We start from the raw sequence: 20,000 nt of genomic DNA, 5'->3' as shown, positions 1-20,000 counted from the left end.
CACGCGGAGGCCCGCCGACCGTTCAACCGAGGCACGTCGCCGGGGGGGGTGGGGGGCGCCATCCAGGGCCTTGGCGGCCAGGGCGACGCCCCCTCCCCGCGGCGAGGTCAGGTTCGGGCAGCGCAGTCGGGCGAACGCTCGTCGCGGGGCGGTCGGCAGCCGTGAGGAAGAGAGAAGGAACACCCTTTCGAACAGGGATGAGACCCCGCGAGGGCGAGGCACGAGAGCCCGTGGGAGGCGAGACCTGCGCCGCGACCGGGCCACTGGGGAAACAACGCCACGGGATCCCACCGCCCCAAACCCGAGAGCGGTCCCGCAACGCGCCCGTGACGCCAGCCGGCCAAAGCCTTCGGCACCCCTCCCAACGGGGCCACGGCCTCACCACCGGGGCGTCCCAGAGCGACACCGGCCTTCGGCCCTCGGCCCGCACGCCACCGCGCCTAATCCCATTCTCGTCCGTTTCCCAATCCTGTCTCGCTCCGGGGAGCACCGCGCACCGGTGGAACGACCCCCTCGTTGGCCGGGCGGTCCCCCAAGCCGCAATCCACAGGCGCCAGCACGGGAGCGCCCATCCATCCGCGGCCTGGCACGGGACCGGGTGGAGGGCCGCACGCTCACAGGGGCTGGGGAGGGGGCGCGAGACGGGCCGCACCACCACCCCCTTACCCCAGCGCACACCGGGGCGACCCGCGGCCGGGGCACGCAGCGCACACACGCGGGCGCCCTTCACAGCTGGAACGCCGGCCCGGCCTGGCGTGACCCTCCCCCAGAGTTCAGAGGGGGAGGCGCGGACCACGTTAGGCGAAGAGTGGCACTCGGCCCCCACCGCGGGGGCCGGCGGACCGCTCCACCCCCACGGCAGGGGAGGAGGGAACTCTGCCCACGCACAACTGGCAGCCGCAGGGGCGGCGCCTGACGACGCGCAGAGAGGCGGCGGGCTGGGGGATCCGACAAACCCCAGAAGAGGACACGCCTCCATGATCGCTAGAGAAGACGCTTTCTCGCCGAAGGTGGATCGCCCCCGACCCCCGGTCGCCCCCGTAAGGGCCCTGGGCGGAGGCGTTCAGGCACGCCCCGGGGAGGTGTGGGGGGGTCTGCGGCATGGGGCAAAACACGCACGGTTGGCGACTCCTGAGCGTTCGCGGTCGGGGCCCCTGGTCCAAAAGCCACCTCACTTCGAGGGGGACACTCCCCCGTCGGTATGGGAGAGGGGTCACCGAGGCAGACCAGGCCGGTGGCAGAGGCCCCCCACGGGGCCGGCCGGCACCACGTCGCCGGCCCGGCCCCACCACGATCGCCCACACGACCGTGCAACCACCCCACCTCGGGCAGGGTGGGAAGAGCACAAGCCGTGCGCTCGCCTTTCGAAGTCCGCCACGCACACATCGTGGGGACGCCGAGACAACGCCCCCCGCCCGCCCACGCAGCGCAGGAGGATGCCTCTAGGCTTGCCCGCCTCGACCCCCCCCAACCCCAAGCACGCTGCTCGAGGGTGTACCCAATGCAGCAGACGCTGCAGCGGCGACCAGAGGGGGACGCCGGGAACGAGGACGACAACCACCGCTCGGTTTCGGGCACCTTGGAGAACAACCCGGTGCGCTCCGGGGGCACCACAAAAGGGCCACGCAGACCCAGCAGCCGCGCGCCAAACGGGGCGCGCGACCGGGCGGGCGGCACGGCCCCGCACCCGTCCGTCACGGGCAGGGGGGACCCCGGCCAGGCAACAGCCACACAGGGCGAGCGAGGGCTGCCCGCTGCGTCAAGAGGACTCACGACCCCCCGCCAACGCCACGAGGCCGAGGGCGGGGCGACCGCGGTCGGGCCGGATAGTCTCGCACCCGCGCCTCCCACGCACCGCCCACAGGCGGGGAAGGAGAGGTGAGGTGCCCGCGGGCAGAACGAGAAGAGCGGCCACCATTCACCACGAATGGACCGTCCCTCGCCTGGCACGCGGCTCAAGGCCCGGGAGAGCACGACGTCACCACATCGATCAGGCCCCGAGGACGGGGAGGGTTGGGGGAGGTCAGTCAGGCCGGCGAGGACAGCGATCCGAGGAGCCCGCTTCAGCCTCGCCAGCCCCGCCTCCCAAGCACAACCCAAAGACGAGGACCGCCTGACACGCAACGGCACAGAGCCAGCGGGGTAAGGGGGAAGGTTGCCGCAAACCTCCCCCCCCCCGGGTGCCGTCTCTCGAGGGGACAAGAGACCAACGCGAGAGGCGGGCACCACCGTCGGGACACTCCGACGCCCTAGAGCCGGCGCGCGGGCCCAGGCGGTCAGCTCAAAGGGAACAGGGCAGGGCGCTGGATCCCCACGAACCCAGAACCCTGTCCGCGTGCGGAGGCCCAACCCCTCCAGCGACAGTCGCCGAAGGACAGCGTGTCAGTACTAACCTGCAGGCGGAAGATGACGATATGAGGTGATCAAAAACACCGCGCAGGAAGACGGGGACCGAGCCACTTGAACACGCCTGCCCCCACGACACTCGACACGGCCACCTGTCCCCAGCACGTCCCCAGCGCCAGCAGACAAGGGGCACTCAGGGACATCTGGTCGGCCCCCGTGGCGTAGAGGGCCAGGGAGGCCCTCACCGTCCACGCGCGCCACCCAGGGCCCAGCACGGGGACTTGTGGAGGAGAAAACATCGGGACGGGACCGCCACGGCCCACGAGCGGCCGCGGGCCGACAGGGGTCGCCCTCGCCGGCCACCCAGGGCCACCCAGGGCCCGGTCCCCGGCCCCAGCACGGGGACTTGTGGAGGAGAAAACATCGGGACGGGACCGCCGCGGCCCACGAGCGCCCGCGGGCCGACAGGGGTCGCCCTCGCCGGCCACCCGCGCCACCCAGGGCCACCCAGGGCCCGGTCCCCGGCCCCAGCACGGGGACTTGTGGAGGAGAAAACATCGGGACGGGACCGCCGCGGCCCACGAGCGCCCGCGGGCCGACAGGGGTCGCCCTCGCCGGCCACCCGCGCCACCCAGGGCCCGGTCCGCGCCCCCAGAGTAGGACTCGGAAGAAGCCACGGACGACTGGGTGCCACTCACAGGGCTGTCCCTGCCTCCTGAGCGGGAACCAGGGAAAATGGGTAGGAAAGGCGAGGCCGAGGGAGAGGGACACGCATGCACGGGACGGCGGCCGGTCGCCGGACACCCTCCTCTCCCGCCCGCGTGTGCCGTCTCCTTCCTGTCCCCGCGGGGTGGGTCGGGTCTCCAAAGCGGCCACAGCGTGCTAGTCGACCTGCCCGGGCAGCCCCGCAAGCCGCCTGGCTGGCTGAGCCTGGAAGCGCGGCGACAACGTCCTCCCGCCACACAGCCCTGCAGGCCCAAGCTCTGCCTCCCAGATGTCCCAGCCGGCGTCCCGGCACGAACCAGATGGCCCCGCGAAGGCTGCTTGCTTCCCGGAACTCAGCCTCGCTCGCATCGGGGACTGTCCCCTGCTTTGCCTGCTGCACCGAAGATTCAGAGGACAAGAGACTTGTAGAAAAGCGGCCGCCAGGTGGAGCCCGACCACAACCGGCGCCAGCCACCAGAGGTCTGCTGCAAAACACGGGGCAACCCTCTGGAGCCCATCATTTCAGAGTCCAGAAGGTCCCCCGGGGGCATCAAACACAGTCCCCCTACTCCCCACGGAAGCCATCGAAAAATGACGGGTCAGTCTAGGGCCACGCCACCCTGAACGCGCCCAATCTCGTCTGATCTTGGAAGCTAAGCAGGCCCCGGCCTGGCTAGCACTGGGATCAAAGAAAGGATGGGTCGGCCCGACCACCGACATCGTCCACCAAACCCGTCTCTGCACAGACCACAACATAGCCGAGAGACAGACAGGCAGAAACAGAAACAGAGAAAGGGAGAGAAAGGAAAAGAACAGAAAGAAAAGAGACGGAGAAACAGAGAGAGAAAGTCAGAAAGAAAAAAACAGTAAATAAGAAAAGACAGGAAGAGGGCACGGGGAAGAAAGAAAAAGGAAGGGAGGAAGGAGATAGGAAACACAGAAAGACAGAAGGAAAGAAGAAATAAGGAAAGAAAAGACAGGCAGAAAGAAAGAGAATGAGAAAAAGGGAGGAAGGATGGAAGCAGAAAGAAAGAAGAAAGAAAGAAAGACAGACAGACAGACAGACAGAAGGAGGGAAAGAAAGAAAAGAAAAAGAAAGGAAATTAAGAGAGAAAAAGAAAGAGCACGGAAAGATGGAAAGAGAAAAAGATAGAGAGAAGGAAGGAGAGAGAAAGTATAGAAAGAGACAGAAAGGAAGAAGGAAGGAGAGAGAAAGGAGAGAATGAGAAAGAAAGAAGGTAGGAAAGTAGAAAGGGGGAAGAAAGATGGAAAAAACAGAGATAGAAACACAGGATAACAGGAGAAAGGAAGAGAGGAAAGAAAAATGGAAAGAAATACGGAAGGAAGGAAGGCAGGCAGGCAGGAAGGAAGACAGGAAGACTGAAAGAAGGAAACAACAAAGAAGTAAAGAAAAGGCAGAAGGAGGAAGAGAAAGAAAGAAAGAAAGAAAGAAAGAAAGAAAGAAGGGGGGGGGAGAGATGATAGGATGAGAAAACCTTTCTGTCGTGGAATCATAAAACCCCTTCCTATCTTAGGATCATGAAACCCAGGGTGGAACTATGATACACTTCACATTCTCAGAGCACGCCGGCTGGTGAAACAAAGAAAGAAGTCGGGGACAAAGAGAACACATTCACGGGGCCTGGCCGGAGGCCAGGGTGGGGCGGCCCGAGGCTGTCGCCAGAGCCATCTCTGTGGCAGGACGTCGCAACACGCCTACCGGATTTTCCCATAACGCTCGCCCGCCGCCAGGTGACCCCCGTCATCCACCGATCCAAGTGTCAGCCTGGAAAGGACGGGCTCCCTCGTGGGGGAGGGAGCGTGGGGGCGGGAGTGGGTACACACTGGGTCGCAGGCCTCCTCCCGGCCCCTCTCGGACCACGTCTCTCAGCCCTTGGGCACACTCCCCACCACTAGTCGACCAGAGAGCCCCCGGGGGCGGGGGGCCGGAGGGGGGCGTCCACGGCAGGGAGAGAGGACAGGGACCCATCGGCCCGTGCTAGATGCCACGGGTGGAGGCAGGACCTGCTGAAGACACACGAACAGTACGGAGAGGTTCAGAGCGGGGCCTAGGCGCAGCCACTCACGATGATTGGACAGACAGTTGGACTATCTGTCACGGTGGACCGAAGCGCATGAAGTGGGCGCTCCCGGAAACGGCGTGTGTGTGTGTGTGTGTGTGTGTGTGTGCGCGCGTGCGCGTGCGCGTGCGCGTGTGCCTGTGTGTGGGAGGGAGAGAGAGAGAGAGAGAGAGATGGGAGAAGACGGTCGGTACATTCACTCACTCCTGTACCCGGGCCAGTCGTTTCTCCCGAAGGACAGAAATCCATAAAACACCCACGTCTAAAGAGTGTTTACACAGAGCTAACCCTAGGTCGAATCAGTCAGGAGTCGAGTGCGGGGAATCCTATGGTCCCAAACTGGGACTCCAGTCCCGGCCCCATAGCAAAAGGGGGTCATTTCTCAGAAAACGCACGCACACAGAAACGGGTAACGTTTATACAATTTTATACCGTGGTAGTGACTTCCTTCCCCGAGCCCGTGTTCTTAGGATCGGTCTCACTACATAGTACTTTTTTTTTTTTTTTTCTGAGCTTTATTTTATTTTATTTTATTTTACTGTCATTTCGTTAGAGATGATGGGGAGGGGTGGCGGGGGAGCAGGGCATAGTTCACTCACTGGAAGCCTCAAACTCCTGGGCTCCAGCGATCCTCCTTCCTCAGCCTCCCAAATCGCTGGGACTACAGGCGTGTGCCACCATGCCCGGCTAATTTTTTTCTATTTTTGGTAGAGACGGGGGTCTTGCTTTTGCCGAGGCAGGTCTCGAACTCCTGACCTCAAGCGGTCGGTCCTCCTCCCCGCCTTGGCCTAGGATTACAGGCGTGAGTCACCAAGCCTGGCCTGGATCGGTTTTTAATAGGTAAGGTCTACGAGACATCCCAGTCCAAACATCGATTCGGTGGGTCTCTACAGGATTCCGGGCGGAGATCCGATCTGGGGTTTACAACGTGGAGAATTAAGGCCTGGCTAGCAAAGAGCCCAGTGACTGAAGAGGGACGATGCTCGTCAGTCGTACAGAGCCTGAAAAGATGCAACACGGGGAAACGTTTCCAGGTTCCTCTCAGAAGAGGATGTCAGATGAGATGCCGAAACGAAAAGAATGGGTTCAAGCCAAAAGGAAAAATAGATAAATAAGTCAATAAATAAAACTACGGGAGACAGCCAGGAGACACTGTTTCCTCAGAAATGGCTAGGAAGCCTCCCAGGATAACCTGGATAGCAGCATATGTTCCTCCTCCTCCTCCGGCTCCCTCTCTTGTGTTCGTGTTTGTTTTCTGTAAACGCCAAGATGGGGCAGGGGTGGGGGACACCACGCCGGGTGGGCGAGCAGATCACCCTTCCCACCACAGGAGGGAGCACACACACACACACCCACCCACCCACCCCGGGTCATCACTCTGTAGTTCCGCGTGAGTGAGGTGAGGCCCGGAACGGTGCTAGTAGCTTTCCAAGTGGTCAAAAAGAATGCACAATAACTGGACCGAGGCCTGTCTGGACGCTGTAAAGGCCCACTTGAAAACTTATGCTTGCTCGCTAGGTGACCGATGTCCGCTTGACCTATGTCTGTAATTGGAAATACGTACCTTGCGGAGATAAAACAAAGCAATTAACTTGTAACTAAGTGTTTAAACTTTCCAGCTGCCTGTCGTAAAATTGATTGTGCTTGCTTAACGCCTGAAAGAATGTTCCTTAATTGGAGCTATCTGTTTCTGTAAACCTGCTCGCTTAAAGACTGTAACCGAAACGAAACGGGGGCCCGAGGCTGGTCCCGGACCACACAGCTGCGGAGTAGGTGGTATAGTGTTGTTTCAACCGCCGTGCCTAAAGTCACGGAGCTCTAGCTTAGGATAGTCTGAAACCTTCCTGCTTTTTTCGGCTCGGGGCCATTCTCTGTACCTGTACCCTAACAGGGCAGGGGGTGGTCGCTGGCCAGCTAATATGGACCCATGACTTGGCTCAATTCGGTCTCTAGGTTGTCCTGTCTCGCACTCCGTACTATAACAGATGCCATACCGGTTCAACCCAGCTCTGAAGGAAAGAAATGCCGAGCGTTCCACTAGCCGGAGGAAGGCAAAACGCACCTCTGCCTTCCTCTGAGGGCACGTCTGAGTGAACGGGTCGTTCTCCCTGCCCGTCACCCCAAGCCCCTCATCCCGGACCCCACCACACCCGGCCTTGACCTCCTCGGCCCTGCCCACCAGGCCCCATCATGGCCTCTGGAGCCTGGGCTCTCTCTCTCTCCAGGCACTGGCACTGCCCCCCGCCCCCACCCCGGGACCTGAGATCCAGGGCCTCTGTCTCCCAGGCCTCCCAGCTGTCTTGACTTGCGGACTCAGTGCCTGCTCTGCCAAGAGAGACCTCTTGCTGCGGGGTGGCTCTCAGTGGCTGCATCTCAGCGGTCTAACGTGTCCCCCACCATCCACGTGGCCGCCGGCGTCAGGCTTCGGTGCCGTAGTGCCACCCTGCCTCCCTTCCGGGGGAATCCCACGCTGCCTCAGGCCCATTATGACCTGGAAGAGGCTGCACCTGTGGGGTCTGCCCATTTCCACTACCCCCCCCCACACACACGTCACCCCCCGGCCCCCCCATAGGGGTTAGGAAGAAGGCAACACTTTCTGGTACAAGGGTTGAACTGAAGGGGCGAGTGAGTGGCCACCTGGCAGGGGCATCGCAACAGATGGCTGAAGAAGTCAGCCGCCGAGTGCAGAAATGTCACGGAACTTGGGGTGCCACTGCCTTGCTGAGATAGGGCCAGGGCAGGCTTTAAAAGGCTAAAATTCTCCCTGCCTTTGGTACGTTAATACAGAACCCATGGTCCTTTCTAATTTTTGATTCCCGGAGAGGCAGGAAGTATTCCAAATGGCCACGCCATGGCTTTTCTAAATTGCCCACAAGGCCTTCTCCGACCCAGCGGGTCAGGGGTTTGCTTTGGTGTTACATCGTGGTAAAAGAGACATCCCACAGCAGTGACCATGTCCATCGACTCCGTCGGCGCTCTCAGGCTCGTAGTCCCACTTTTCAGACAAGCCTGGATGGCCACTCCGTGTCACTCTTTGCCAAATGCCAGCCACTCTCCTCCCCGCCCCGCATCCCCCATTTGGCCACCACAACTCTTCATCCCCAGGCGCCCTCCAGTAAAGTGTGCTCCTGTCTGTACACCTACTCCGTTGGGGGCGGGGGGGGGGGGGAGGTGGCACAAGAGGTGGCTGGTGGCCGGAGCAGGCCCGCCACCTTGAGTGTGTGGAACAGCGCTGAGGATTTCCTAAGGGAAGAAAGAGGGTGGGGAGAGCGAGAGAGCATCTCCTCCTCGTGAACCTCACAGATGATTGAGGACAAACAGGCCTGCACGGGGAGGGTGCCGAGTCTGCACCAGAGAAAATGGCTTTGTGGGGGGGTGGGAGGGGAAGAGGGCAGAAAGATTTTCTGTCTTTTTAAAACTTCCCCCAGGCTTTTGGGAACTTGCAGCCCGGCCTGCATCCCTGAGGCACGTTAACTCTTTGGTTATAACTCCAGGTGGCCCCCAGGGTGGGCGGCCCACAGAGTTCAAGGGCTTTCTTCTCAGCAGAGACGGGACCTTTAGAACAGCTAACTGCAGTAATTGCCTGAAGCTGAGAACCAACCCTCCTTCCTTTAAAACCTCTGTATTTCTGCCTAGGCCTATGTTCACGAAATTTGGGGGTTTGAGACTGAGAAGCTCTACCCTATTTATTTCCTCCTTTGTCAGCAAAGTAGACTCTCTGTTTTCTTACTCCTCATACCGCTTGTCCTCGTTATTCGGCCTCGTGGACAAGCAGCTGAGCTTTCGGTCACAAGTCCACACCCCAGGGTGGAGGGGTCCAATCCACCCCTGTCCAGACCTGGGCCCTTCCTGCCTCCCTCTCGAGACGATCTGTTTGGCAGCCCAGCCGCCTTGGACTGGGCCACAAGGAGGACACAAAGTAAAGACCCAGCCCCCCCGCCCCCCCCCCACACACGGTAGTGGCGGTGGGTGGCAGTTCTCCAAGGGTTTGGGGCTTTTCCTGAGGCAGGAGACGGAGGGGACTGATTTCTTTAGAGCTCCGTCCCCTCCCCCATGCGGTGTGCCGCCTGGAAGCGGCAGCTCGCGGGGCGGGGTCGGGGCTGAAAGCGGCTCCGCCCGAGAGAAGCCCGAGGCGGCTACGTGCAAGCGCGCATGCACAGTCAGCTCGCGGGGCGGGGTCGCGGCTGAAAGCGGCTCCGCCCGAGAGAAGCCCGAGGCGGCTACGTGCGAGCGCGCATGCGCAGTCAGCGCAGTGAGTGGGGGAGGGGTGGAAACCGGCGGAAGGGCTCCGCCGGGGGCCCGGCCATCTGTGCGGCCAGGCTAGGGGTTTCCCTCTTGGGCCGGGAGCTCGTACCCCGCCCCCAGCCCGCAGGCAATCCCGAGGGGCAGAAGCACGACTTGCTGGGCACCTCCTCGGGCGAAGCGGTCGCGGTGGCTGGGTTACGTGGGGCCCAGACGAGTCTCTGGTTCTGGGAGCGGCACCTCCCCCACGCGCCTCTCCTCTTGGGCCTTCACCCTCCCCCCCCCCCCCCCGCTCCGGCCCCAGGGGAGGGGAGGAGTGGGGGGCAGGGAGACGACCTCAGGGAGGAGCCAGACCAACTGAATGAAAGCTTTTCATGAACTCGTGTGCCTTTCCCAGGGAAACACCATTTCTGGAGTCTATGAACTAAAATAAAATCTTAAGCCGCCCCCCGCCCGCCACCGCCAGCTGACCCGTCCCGTGGTTGGCCCAGGGAACCCTAGAAAAACCCTTAAACCTGAGCTGCTGCCCCGCAAGGACAGGGGAAGTCAGACACTCCTCCCTGATGGAGTCAGATTTTATAACAATGAGATACTGAATGTCCGACGGGCCTAAGGCCAGGCAAGACAAAGCTTAACGCATATCTAGCAGGCCAACCGTTTACTGAACTACAGGGCACTTGAGTTTTGGGTAAACTGTCCAGTGGCTTGTCTGTGATTAGCAGACCTCCTTACCTTAACTGAAAACATGATGCAAAGCCTTTAGGCAGAGGTTCATTTATGTCATCAATTGCAAATCAAAGAATCTTTAAACCCAGCTGTAAACCTGTAAACACCGCACCCTCCCTCCCCCGCCCCCCCCAACTGCCAGATGTCCTGCCTTTTCAGCCCAGACCAATGTACCCCTTCCATGTTTTGATTTGTGATTTTACATGTAATTCCTGTCTCCCTAAAATGTATGAAGCCAAACTGTAACCCACCCCACCACAATGGGTCCGCTTGCTCAAGGCTTCTTGGGCGTAGCTCTCTGGGCCATGATCACGGCCGTTGGGCTCAGAATAAAACTCTTTAAATTATTTTGCAGTGATTTGGGGTTCTTTTCCATGGACGAGTCAATCGTGTTCACATTATTTTAGCCTTGGGAGCTTTTTCTTTTCTATTATGTCTGATCCTGATCGCTAGCCAGGTATTCATTCATATTTTTGGTTGGTGGTGGTGCTCAAGCTCGTCTTTGTACATCCCAAATTGGCGTAAGCCACCGTGAATATGTTTTACACCTTCCAAGAGCTAGCGCTTATTGCCGTATCATAACCAGGGCTCGCAGCAATTTTTCTTTTTTTTTTTTTTAAAGCTGCTTCCACTTTCCACCTAGGTATACATACGAGTATACCCTTTAAATGAATGCTTGCATCGAGGAACCAGGAAGTGGTTTTTGTTGTTGTTGCTGTTGTTGTTTTCCCCCAGTCATTTATCTGCTCCTCAACCCTCATTATTTATCACACACACACACACACACACACACACACCCCCCATCTCTGTAGAAAAGCTCACGGAGATTGTTCATCCACCGCGTGCTTTCTGTTGACAGTATCTGAGACGATAAGGAGCACCATGCATTCTGTTCTAAGAGAAAAATTGCATATATCAGTATGATTATATTTTACTTCTTGTGTGAATTTAGTGGATCTCATAAAAGCTGATCTTGGTTTTCACAGCAGAGAAAAGTGGGCTTCTGTTTTGGTTTTGTTTTTGTTTTTCTGGAGGGGTGGTGTCTTCACATAAGTGATCATCTTTACAAGTATGCTATATCCGAGAAATTTCAGAAAGCTGCAAAGAGTGACTTGTTGACAATGCTTGCATTGAATGATGTATCTGAATCTGTGAATCGAAGGGGTCAGCATCTGACCAGAAAGCACTGTTAGAGGAAGAGGGGTTTCGGGTCTTTTCCTAAATTGTATCTGCCTAAGGCGGAAAATATTTCTGTTTCCCTATGACATGGTATTTTCCTCACAAGCAGTGTTAATGGCTCCATATGTCTCTAGACTGGCTGCAGAGCAGAGACTCCATGGTCTCCACTACTTGACTCTGTCTGTCCAAGAATGGCCTCCACAGCTCTCCTCTGTGAGATATCCACTCTCAGAGGTGGCACGGTATGGTGGGTAGGGGGATATGCTGGATTTTGAAAACTCAGAGTTTGAACCCCAGTGCTTTATTTCTTAGCAACATGAACTTTGTCAGATCACATCACCCTGCTGAAGCCCAGTCACCTAAAGGGTAGAAAATGCAATGGATAGATTGACGCTTCTCTTCTCTTCTCCTCTCTTCTTTCTCTCTTTCTTTCTTTCCTTGTGTCTTCCTGTCTCTCTCTCTCTCTCTCTCTCTCTCTCTCTCTTTCTTTTTGTCTCTTTCTTTTTTTTCTTTTGACGGGCCCTCACTCTGTTTCCCAGACTAAAGTGCAGTAGCATCATCATAGATCACTGCAACTTCAAACTCCTGGCCTCAAGCGATCCTTTCCCCCTAGGCTTCCCAAAGTGCTAGGATGCAGTTTTATTTTTATCTGTGACACCATGGGAGGAAATATCTTTTAGGGTCATAGGGTCAGAAATTTAGATCTCTTCTTTGAACTCATGGTAGCGGCTAACTGGGATTTTCAGTGTGTAAACGTAAGCCACTTGTAATTTCACCAGTACTCCCGTTACTTGTCATCTATTCAGGAGGTGAACTCTTCTTCCCCTACCATCTACTGTTCAAACGCGTTGGCCACAAGGATAATTTGAATATCAGATTCAGAGCACAAATAATTAAGGTCCTGTAGCGTTAATAAGTAAAAGGGGCCACACACAAACCTGTGGAAGTCTGTGTCCCTTCCAGTTTTTTATTTTGTTTGTTTGTTTGTTTGTTTTTGGGTTCCCCCCCCCCCCCGAGACTGAGTCTCACTCTGTTGCCCGGGCTAGAGTGAGTGCCGTGGCGTCAGCCTAGCTCACAGCAACCTCAAACTCCTGGGCTCAGTCGATCCTCCTGCCTCAGGCTCCCCAGGAGCTGGGACCACAGGCATGTGCCACCATGCCCGGCTAATTTTTTTCTATATATTTTTAGTTGTCTGGACAATTTCTTTCTATATTTTTAGTAGAGACGGGGGCGGGGGGTCTCACTCTCGCTCGGGCTGGTCTCGAACTCCTGACTTTGAGCGATCCTCCCGCCTCGGCCTCCCAGAGTGCTAAGTTTACAGGCCTGAGCCAACGCGTCCGGCCTGTGTCCATTCTTTAATGTTGTGTGTTGCTCAGTTATGAAAAGGCAAGGGAACATAAAATCCGAGTTTTAGGGATGACTTATAGGCTCAGTATTCTTTTTTTTTTTTTTTTTTTTTTTGCCTCCTCTAAGCCTATGTGAATATCAAGGAGGGTAAAAAATTCAGTGTTCTCAGTTCAGTGCCCAACCAACCTCTGTTTCCAGAGTAAAAATTGAGCATCCTATTACACCTTTATTTCCCTTTGGTATGCTAAGGCCCAACTCGGCAGAGAGGTCACTGTTTATTCTCTTGGCTAAGATCACATGTGCCATAGTCTGTCTGCTTTGTCTCCTTTAGGGGTAATCATCCAATCTTACCCGGGCCCCTCACATCCTCGTGACAATAGGCCTCCTTGGTTTACTGAAATAGAAAAGACCGGCTCATCAGCAATGTTTGATCGGTTGCTTCAGAAACAAATGTTGTTCTGCTTTCTTTACTATGTTTGTTTTTTTTTTTTTTTTTTTTTCCTTCTTTCTTCCGTCAGACCCAATCCGATATAGGTGGGAGAGAAGGTAACCGGAGCCTCTTGAAAAACCGAAGTGAACCAAAGCGAGCTCACAGATTCAGATAGAAATCAGGAGGAAGAAAAATTGAGAGATAACATGGATTTTCTGTCTAGCGGGTGTTCTCACACTTCAATTTTACCAGAAGCGTTAGGTAGGATGACGATGACGATAATTGTGACAAACACTATTCTCATTGGACAGATAAGGAGGCAGGCTCAGAGTGACGAGTAACCTGGGCCTAAATAGATCGCTAAGAAGCATCATAGTGTGTTCCTTGGTTACGCTGTTTTGTGAAGCTCAAAAAGTTTGGGGTGCGCGTGCGTCCATGTGCGTACGCAATCATAGGTGTTCTAGTAAAACGGATATGAGGTAGGATTTCCCATACCTTCAATGATTTCATGTCCTGCAGGAACATAATGTTCCGGGATCAGGTTTTTATTCTGCCTTCTGTGCCACATGCTCAACATGCCTGTGACTTTACAGCCGAGACTTGCTCAGGGGGAGCCCATTCTCATCTTCTGGGAGGTTCTGCTAATCTTTAAAAGACAAGGACATAGGAAGATGATCCTATAACAACGACTGTGACCACGATTAAAGGCTTACTGTTTACCACGCGTGCTTCTGCGGGCTTTGCCTGCATTTGCTTTTTCACTCTGCCCAATATCCCTGTGGGGTAGGCACCATGATTTCTGCATTTGCAGATGAAGAGGCTGAGGCTCAAGAGGATTTATGACTCGCCAAGTTACCAAACACGGAGTGTCGTCCAGGTAGCCAGTCCAGGCCCCCCGGCTCTGCAGCCACTCTGCAATGCTGATTCTGAGCCTGACCGTTTCATCACTGGTGGCTCCCTGAGAACCTTGACTCGGCCCCCTTCCTCAGTTCACTTGGGAAACATATTCATGTGTGTGTATTTCTCTCCTTCCCTCTCCCACCCCCCCTCTCTGTTTTAGTTTTTATTATTTTGAAAAGTGCATAGAACGATAAAAACTTTAAAAGTAGGAAAAAGCTTACGGAACACATAAGGACACAGAGAAAGAAAATATCTGTGTACAACAGTGCAACGCATTTGTGTTTTAAGTCGTGGTGTTGCCAAAGAGTCCAAAAGTTTAAAAGAAAGAAAAACAAACAAACAAACAAACAAACAAACAGACAGACAAAAAAAAAAAACCAAACCACCATGGAAAAGTTTATGAAGTGAAAACACTTACAGTAAGCTAAGGTTAATGTATTATTGAAGAAAGAAATTTCTAAAGGTAAATGTCGTGCGGCCTAAGTGTCCAGGGTTTATGAAAACCTACAGTAAGTAATGTCCTAGGCCTTCACATTCACTCACCACTCACCGCCAACTCACAGACTCACCCAGAGCAACCTCCCGCCCGCCCTGCAAGCTCCATTCACCGTAAGTGCCCTGGCCTGGGTGTCCCACTGCACAGAAACCTATTAGACTGCATTTCTTCCCATTACTATCAGTAGTTGTACATTTCTTAGGACTGTAGGCCTACGATACACCTCCAGGCATAGTTAGGGGTTGGGAAGAGGAGGGAAGAGGCCATTCTTCATTTATTAATTGGGTAGCATGGGGACAGGGGAGGCAGTTTCCTCCTTCTCCTCCTCGGCCCCCTTCTCTCTTGTTTCGCTTCTCCCTCTCTTGTTTTTCTTTATTCCTCTCCCAGTTCCCCCTTCCATCGTCTCGATGGATTTGGATGAGACGTAGACATTTTCTACGTCAGGCCTTAATCATACCGAGGGAGCAGGAGAAAAGTAAGCCGCCTACCATGACACAATGGAATGGAAGTTTGTCAGCCATTGACTGCTGTGGCATTCCGACATTTAGTGTCTTCAGGACATTCTATATTTCTGCTATCCCACTAGAATATATCGCCTCGATCACTACTGTGTGGCCACATCCCAGCTGTTTCGTGAGCCACCCTCAATGTTCGTGACAATGTAGTGTGGGGACTCCCTCCGTCTGGTGCCTTAAACTCGCACATTTGGGGTTTTGTATCAGGATAGCAAAGCGATCGCCTTTAAATAACCTGGCTGGCCATGGTGGCTCATGCCCGTGATCCCCGCAACTTGGGAGGCAGAGACGGGAGCGTGACTTGAGCCCAGCAGCTGGAGACCAGCCTGGGTAACACGATGAGACCTCATCTCTACCAACAAAAAAAAAAAAAAAAAAAAAAAGAAAAAAGAAAAATTATGGCGGGTGTGGCAGCATTTGCCTATAGTCCCAGCTACTCAGAAGGCTGAGGCAGAGAGGATCACTTAAGCCCTGGATTTGGAGCTTGCTGTGAGCTACAATCAGGCCAAGGCGGCCTGGGAGAGGACAGAGTGAAAGAAATCCTGTCTCAAAAAAAAAAAAAAAAAAAAAAAAAAAGAAAGAAAGAAAAGAAAAGAAAAGAAAGAAAACAAGACCGATAACACAACACAACTTAGAAGACTTGGTGTTACCGAAAGCTCGGCCACCTGCCCACGAGGCCGAATAACGAGGACAAGCTGTTTGAGGAGGAAGGAAAGAGAGAGTCTATTTTGCCGGTAAAGGAGAAAATAGGGTAGACCTTCCCATCTCAAGCCTCCGAATTTCCCCGAACACAGGGCTAGGCAGAAATACAGAGCTTTTAATGAGGGGGGGAGGGGTTCTCAGCTTTAGCGATGATTGTGGTTAATTATTTCAATCGTCCAGGCTCTGCCAAAAACAAAGCCTGTGAACTCTGCCGGCCGCCCACCTGGGGGGGGGCGGGGCAGGGGACCACTTGGGAGTTTTAAGAAAAGATTTAACCTGCCTTGGGGACATAGGCCAGACTACAAGCTCCCAAAAGTGGTGGTGGTGGTGGTGGTGGTGGTGATGGGGAGCGTAAAACGACAGAACGTCTTTCTGTCCTTTATTGGTTTCTCCTTTTTCCCCCCTAGGTGCCAAAAGACCTGAGACTGATGCCGAAAAGAAATAGGTACAGGCGCCCACGTGCACACACAAAGATATACGATCGAATACATCGTGTTGACAGTGGGGGAAACTGGAAGATGATGGGGAAGTATCACGAGCAACTTTGTATTTCTTCCAGGACAGGAAAATGGACACGAAGAGAAAAATTCATCGTTCTCGGCGTAGGATAAAAAGCCACATCTTGTTATATAATATAATTCATTCTGTGATTTAAGTTTTTATACGACATGATATTCGATAAGCCTAAAAAACAAGATAAAAGAGAAACAAACAAAAGGGAAAAAATAAAAATAAAAAAGACGACGGGCAGAGGCCTACGGTCCCGGGAGGAGGCAGAGAGCGGGAGGAGGGGCGCCTCCCGCAGACAACAGGGCGGGTGGGCGGAGACCCGCTAGAGGCTAGGGCTGCCCCGGGCGGGCCCAGAGCTGCGGGCCCGGGAAGAAGAGGGTGGGACCGTCCGGACCGTGCTCTCCTCCCCGCCCTCCACACCTCCCGGGAGTCAGCTCTTAAACTCCCAACGTCACCTGACTTTCCAGATCCCGAGGTCTGATCAAAGTGGCCGCAAGGTGACACCCAGCAACCGCTGCCGGTGTCATCCTGAAAAGAACGGACCCTATGACTGACGGGGGTGGGGCGGGGTGGGGGTGGGGCGCACAGTGGGTGGCCCGGCCAGCTCCCCTTCCGCCTCGGAGCGGATCGGATCATCTGGAACTTTATCCAGAGAGGAGAGAGTGCCCCTGGGTGTGTGCTAGAAGCCGGAGGGTTGGGGCAGGGACCTACCCAAGAGAGAAGTAGAGTACAGGGAGTTTCAGAGTTGACCCACTCACGATCTCGCCCTGGTCAATACAAGAGTGGCAATATCTGTCACCGTGGAATGAACACTTGGTACCGAAGACCTTTGTCTATGCTGGCCCCCCTATGCCTAGGGGGGGCATGTGGCCAGAATCTGACATCCTAAACGTCTTCGTAGAAAGAATTTGGGGGCGGGGGTGGGGGAGAGAGACAGAAATAGAAAAGAAAGGGGGAAAGAAATGGCTGCCACAAAACTATCAGAACAGATAAGCGACCGATAGGGCCTATCTGGTTAAGTTCTTTCCCTACCCAGAGAACGGTGGACACAGAGAGTCAGGGATAGAATTTCACGCTCGGCACTGTCTCTCGTGGCAGCGGGAAGGTGGAGGGTGGCTGAGGGTTCTATGCTCCTTTATCACACACCGTCAGGTAGGTCAGGTAAAATTGAGGACAGATTTCCAGTGTTTCGAGAAAGGAAGAGCACTCGTGCAGGCCATCTATCTGTACGTGGGAGAGTGTCCCCGAAAAGTGGCTTTCAGTGCCGGGATGTGCCTAGGCCAAGAAGGTTACACGATCCTGAGTGAGAATGGTCCGTCCCATAGAGTCAGTCGGTAGGAGGCCACCGGTCGAGACGGAACTGCCCCCCCTCCCACCCGCCCCCGCCCCACAGAGCAGACAGACTCAGAATGGAGTCACTCGGTGCCAGTGCCCTGCCCGGGTGCCCCATCATTCAACCGAACTGGGAAACAGGTGGGCTTTCCGACCCTCGGGAGGGAGCTTCACGGCGGGCGGACAGATCAGAAGGGGCCCGGCTCCCTTGAGCGGGCAGGCTGGGGACGGTCGGTGGGGTCTCTTGACAGGAGGCACCACGGAACCCTTGAGGCAATGTCGGGGGGCACCTATGTTGCGGTCCAAAGCTAGCGTCTGAGAAGTCGTCCCGAAAGCATGATGGCGTCAACAAGTCCCCTCCGTTCAAGAAACGAGATTCATTTCTAGAGGAGGGCCACCCACGCGGGAGAACCGTAGGCTTCCTGTGGACATTCTCTTCAAAAGGCAATTCACTCAGCGGAGTGAAAATCGGAAAAATCGCTGTCCTCTGACGCAGCTGCAGAGAAAAGATGGCACCAAAATCAATGAAACACACACATACACACACAAACACACCTCCTCCCATCTGAACGAGCACTCCGGACGGTCACATAGGGAGAGCGACGGGCTCTCTTCCCACCCTGTGGTTCTCTACCTTTCGTTGCGGTTTTTTCCCTCAGTGGATAGAGGAGGAGACACAGGGGGCTCAGCCGGCATGCGAGTGGGTTTATCATCCTCTGTGAGTATCAACACGCGACACCACCTAAGTGAAGGAACACACCGGTGTTTCATGTCATGTGGCTCAATGCCTGGCAGATACGAGCCTTTGCAGGCCTCCTCGTGATCGACAGGACGTCGCCTTGGACACGGACACATCTTGTCCCTCCCTCCCGAGGCGATAGGCGGTTCCGTACCTCCTCGGGGCCAGGGCACAGTCTGCCTAGGCACCTACAACACGTGTGGCAACAGCCTCGATGGCTCTGCCATGAGAACGAACTCCCGTGGCACGGGGGTGGGGCGAGGGGGGGGGGGTCGGGTGCTGAAGAATTCAGCTGAGTGAAGGAATGCCACGGGATTCAGAGTGCCATCGGTGGGCTGAGAGGCGAGCAGGGCGGGCTTTGAAAGGGTAACATTCTCCCTGCCTTCCGTCTGTCTGTGAATACAGAACGTACACGCCAGGCGGGGTGGCTCACGCCTGTAATCCTAGCACTCTGGGAGGTAGAGGCGGGTGGATCGCTCAAGGTCGGGAGTTCGAGACCAGCCTGAGCAAGAGCGAGACCCCCATCTCTACTAAAAATAGAAAGAAACTATATATCTAAAAATATATACAGAAACAGTATCTAAAAATATATACAGAAAAATATTAGCCGGGCACGGTGGCGCATGCCTGTAGTCCCAGGTACTCGGGAGGCTGGGGCAGTAGGATCGCTTGAGCCCAGGAGTTTGAGGTTGCTGTGAGCTAGGCTGACGCCACGGCACTCTAGTCTGGGCAACAGAGTGAGACTCTGTTTAAAAAAAAAAAAAAAAAAAAATATATATATATATATATATATATACACACACACACACACACACACACACGTATATCCAATTAGCTGGGCATGCTGGCACATGCCTGTAATCCCAGCTACTCGGGAGGCTGAGGCAGTCTGATCGCTTGAGCCCAGGAGTTTGAGATTGCTGTGAGCTAGGCTGACGCCATGGCACTCTAGCCAGGGCAACAGAACGAGAGACTCTGTCAGAAAGAAAAGAAGAGCGAGAGCGAGAGAGCGAGAGAAAGAAAGAAAGGAAGGGAGAGAAAGGAAAGAGAAGGAAGGGGAGAGAGAGAGAGAGAGAGAGAGAGAGAGAGAGGAGAAAACTATTAAAAAATTCGGGACCAGATCCATCGGTCGGTACTCAGAAGCGTGACGATCGGGTGTTCCCGAGCACGTGTGAGATGTGTCTTCTCCCTGACGCCGCGTTTCCTCCACACACACATCACCCATCTGCCGTGGAAAAAAAGCAACAAAAAGAGAGAAAGAGATTAAGAAGGGAAAATGGAAACAGGGCAAAAGAGGAAGAAAGAAAGAAATTTCGAAAAAAAGAGACCAAAGTCACAGCGAGAAGGAAGAATACTGAGCCCAGAGCGACACCTAGTGACCACACCGTCACAAGCACCTAGGGCCCCAATTCGCCAGAGACATCTGGTGGACCCCAGAGCAACATGTGGTCGACCCGGGGCCATGGCGTCTGCAGCCGATTCCCAGGCGGGCACACGAGCCCGGGGAAACTCATTCTCAGCGCGGGGAGGAGGGGAGGGGAAATAATAGCAAAGTCACACCAGATCCCTTTCTAGTTCATAAACGTGTTGATTGCGTGTTCACGAGCACGTGTGAGAAGGGCCTCCTGGTGTGTCGGCACGTCACCCGCGTGACGTGAAACCATGAATCCGGGGGGGGGGGGGAGCGGAAAGGCGCGCAGGAAAAGGCAAAGAGAGAATAGATAAAATGAAAGGACCAAAAAGAAAGTCA

General features: G+C 55.2%; 1 pseudogene; it reads left to right on the top strand.

Annotated features, from left to right (window-relative positions):
• The first annotated feature begins 19,813 nt into the window (after positions 1-19,813).
• LOC138380301 (small nucleolar RNA U13) lies at positions 19,814-19,905 on the top strand (annotated as a pseudogene).
• The last annotated feature ends 95 nt before the right edge of the window (positions 19,906-20,000 follow it).

This window comes from Eulemur rufifrons, unplaced genomic scaffold (assembly GCF_041146395.1).
Source record: "Eulemur rufifrons isolate Redbay unplaced genomic scaffold, OSU_ERuf_1 scaffold_352, whole genome shotgun sequence".
NCBI classification, from domain to species: domain Eukaryota; kingdom Metazoa; phylum Chordata; class Mammalia; order Primates; family Lemuridae; genus Eulemur; species Eulemur rufifrons.
This window is presented reverse-complemented; position numbering and strand designations above follow the sequence as displayed.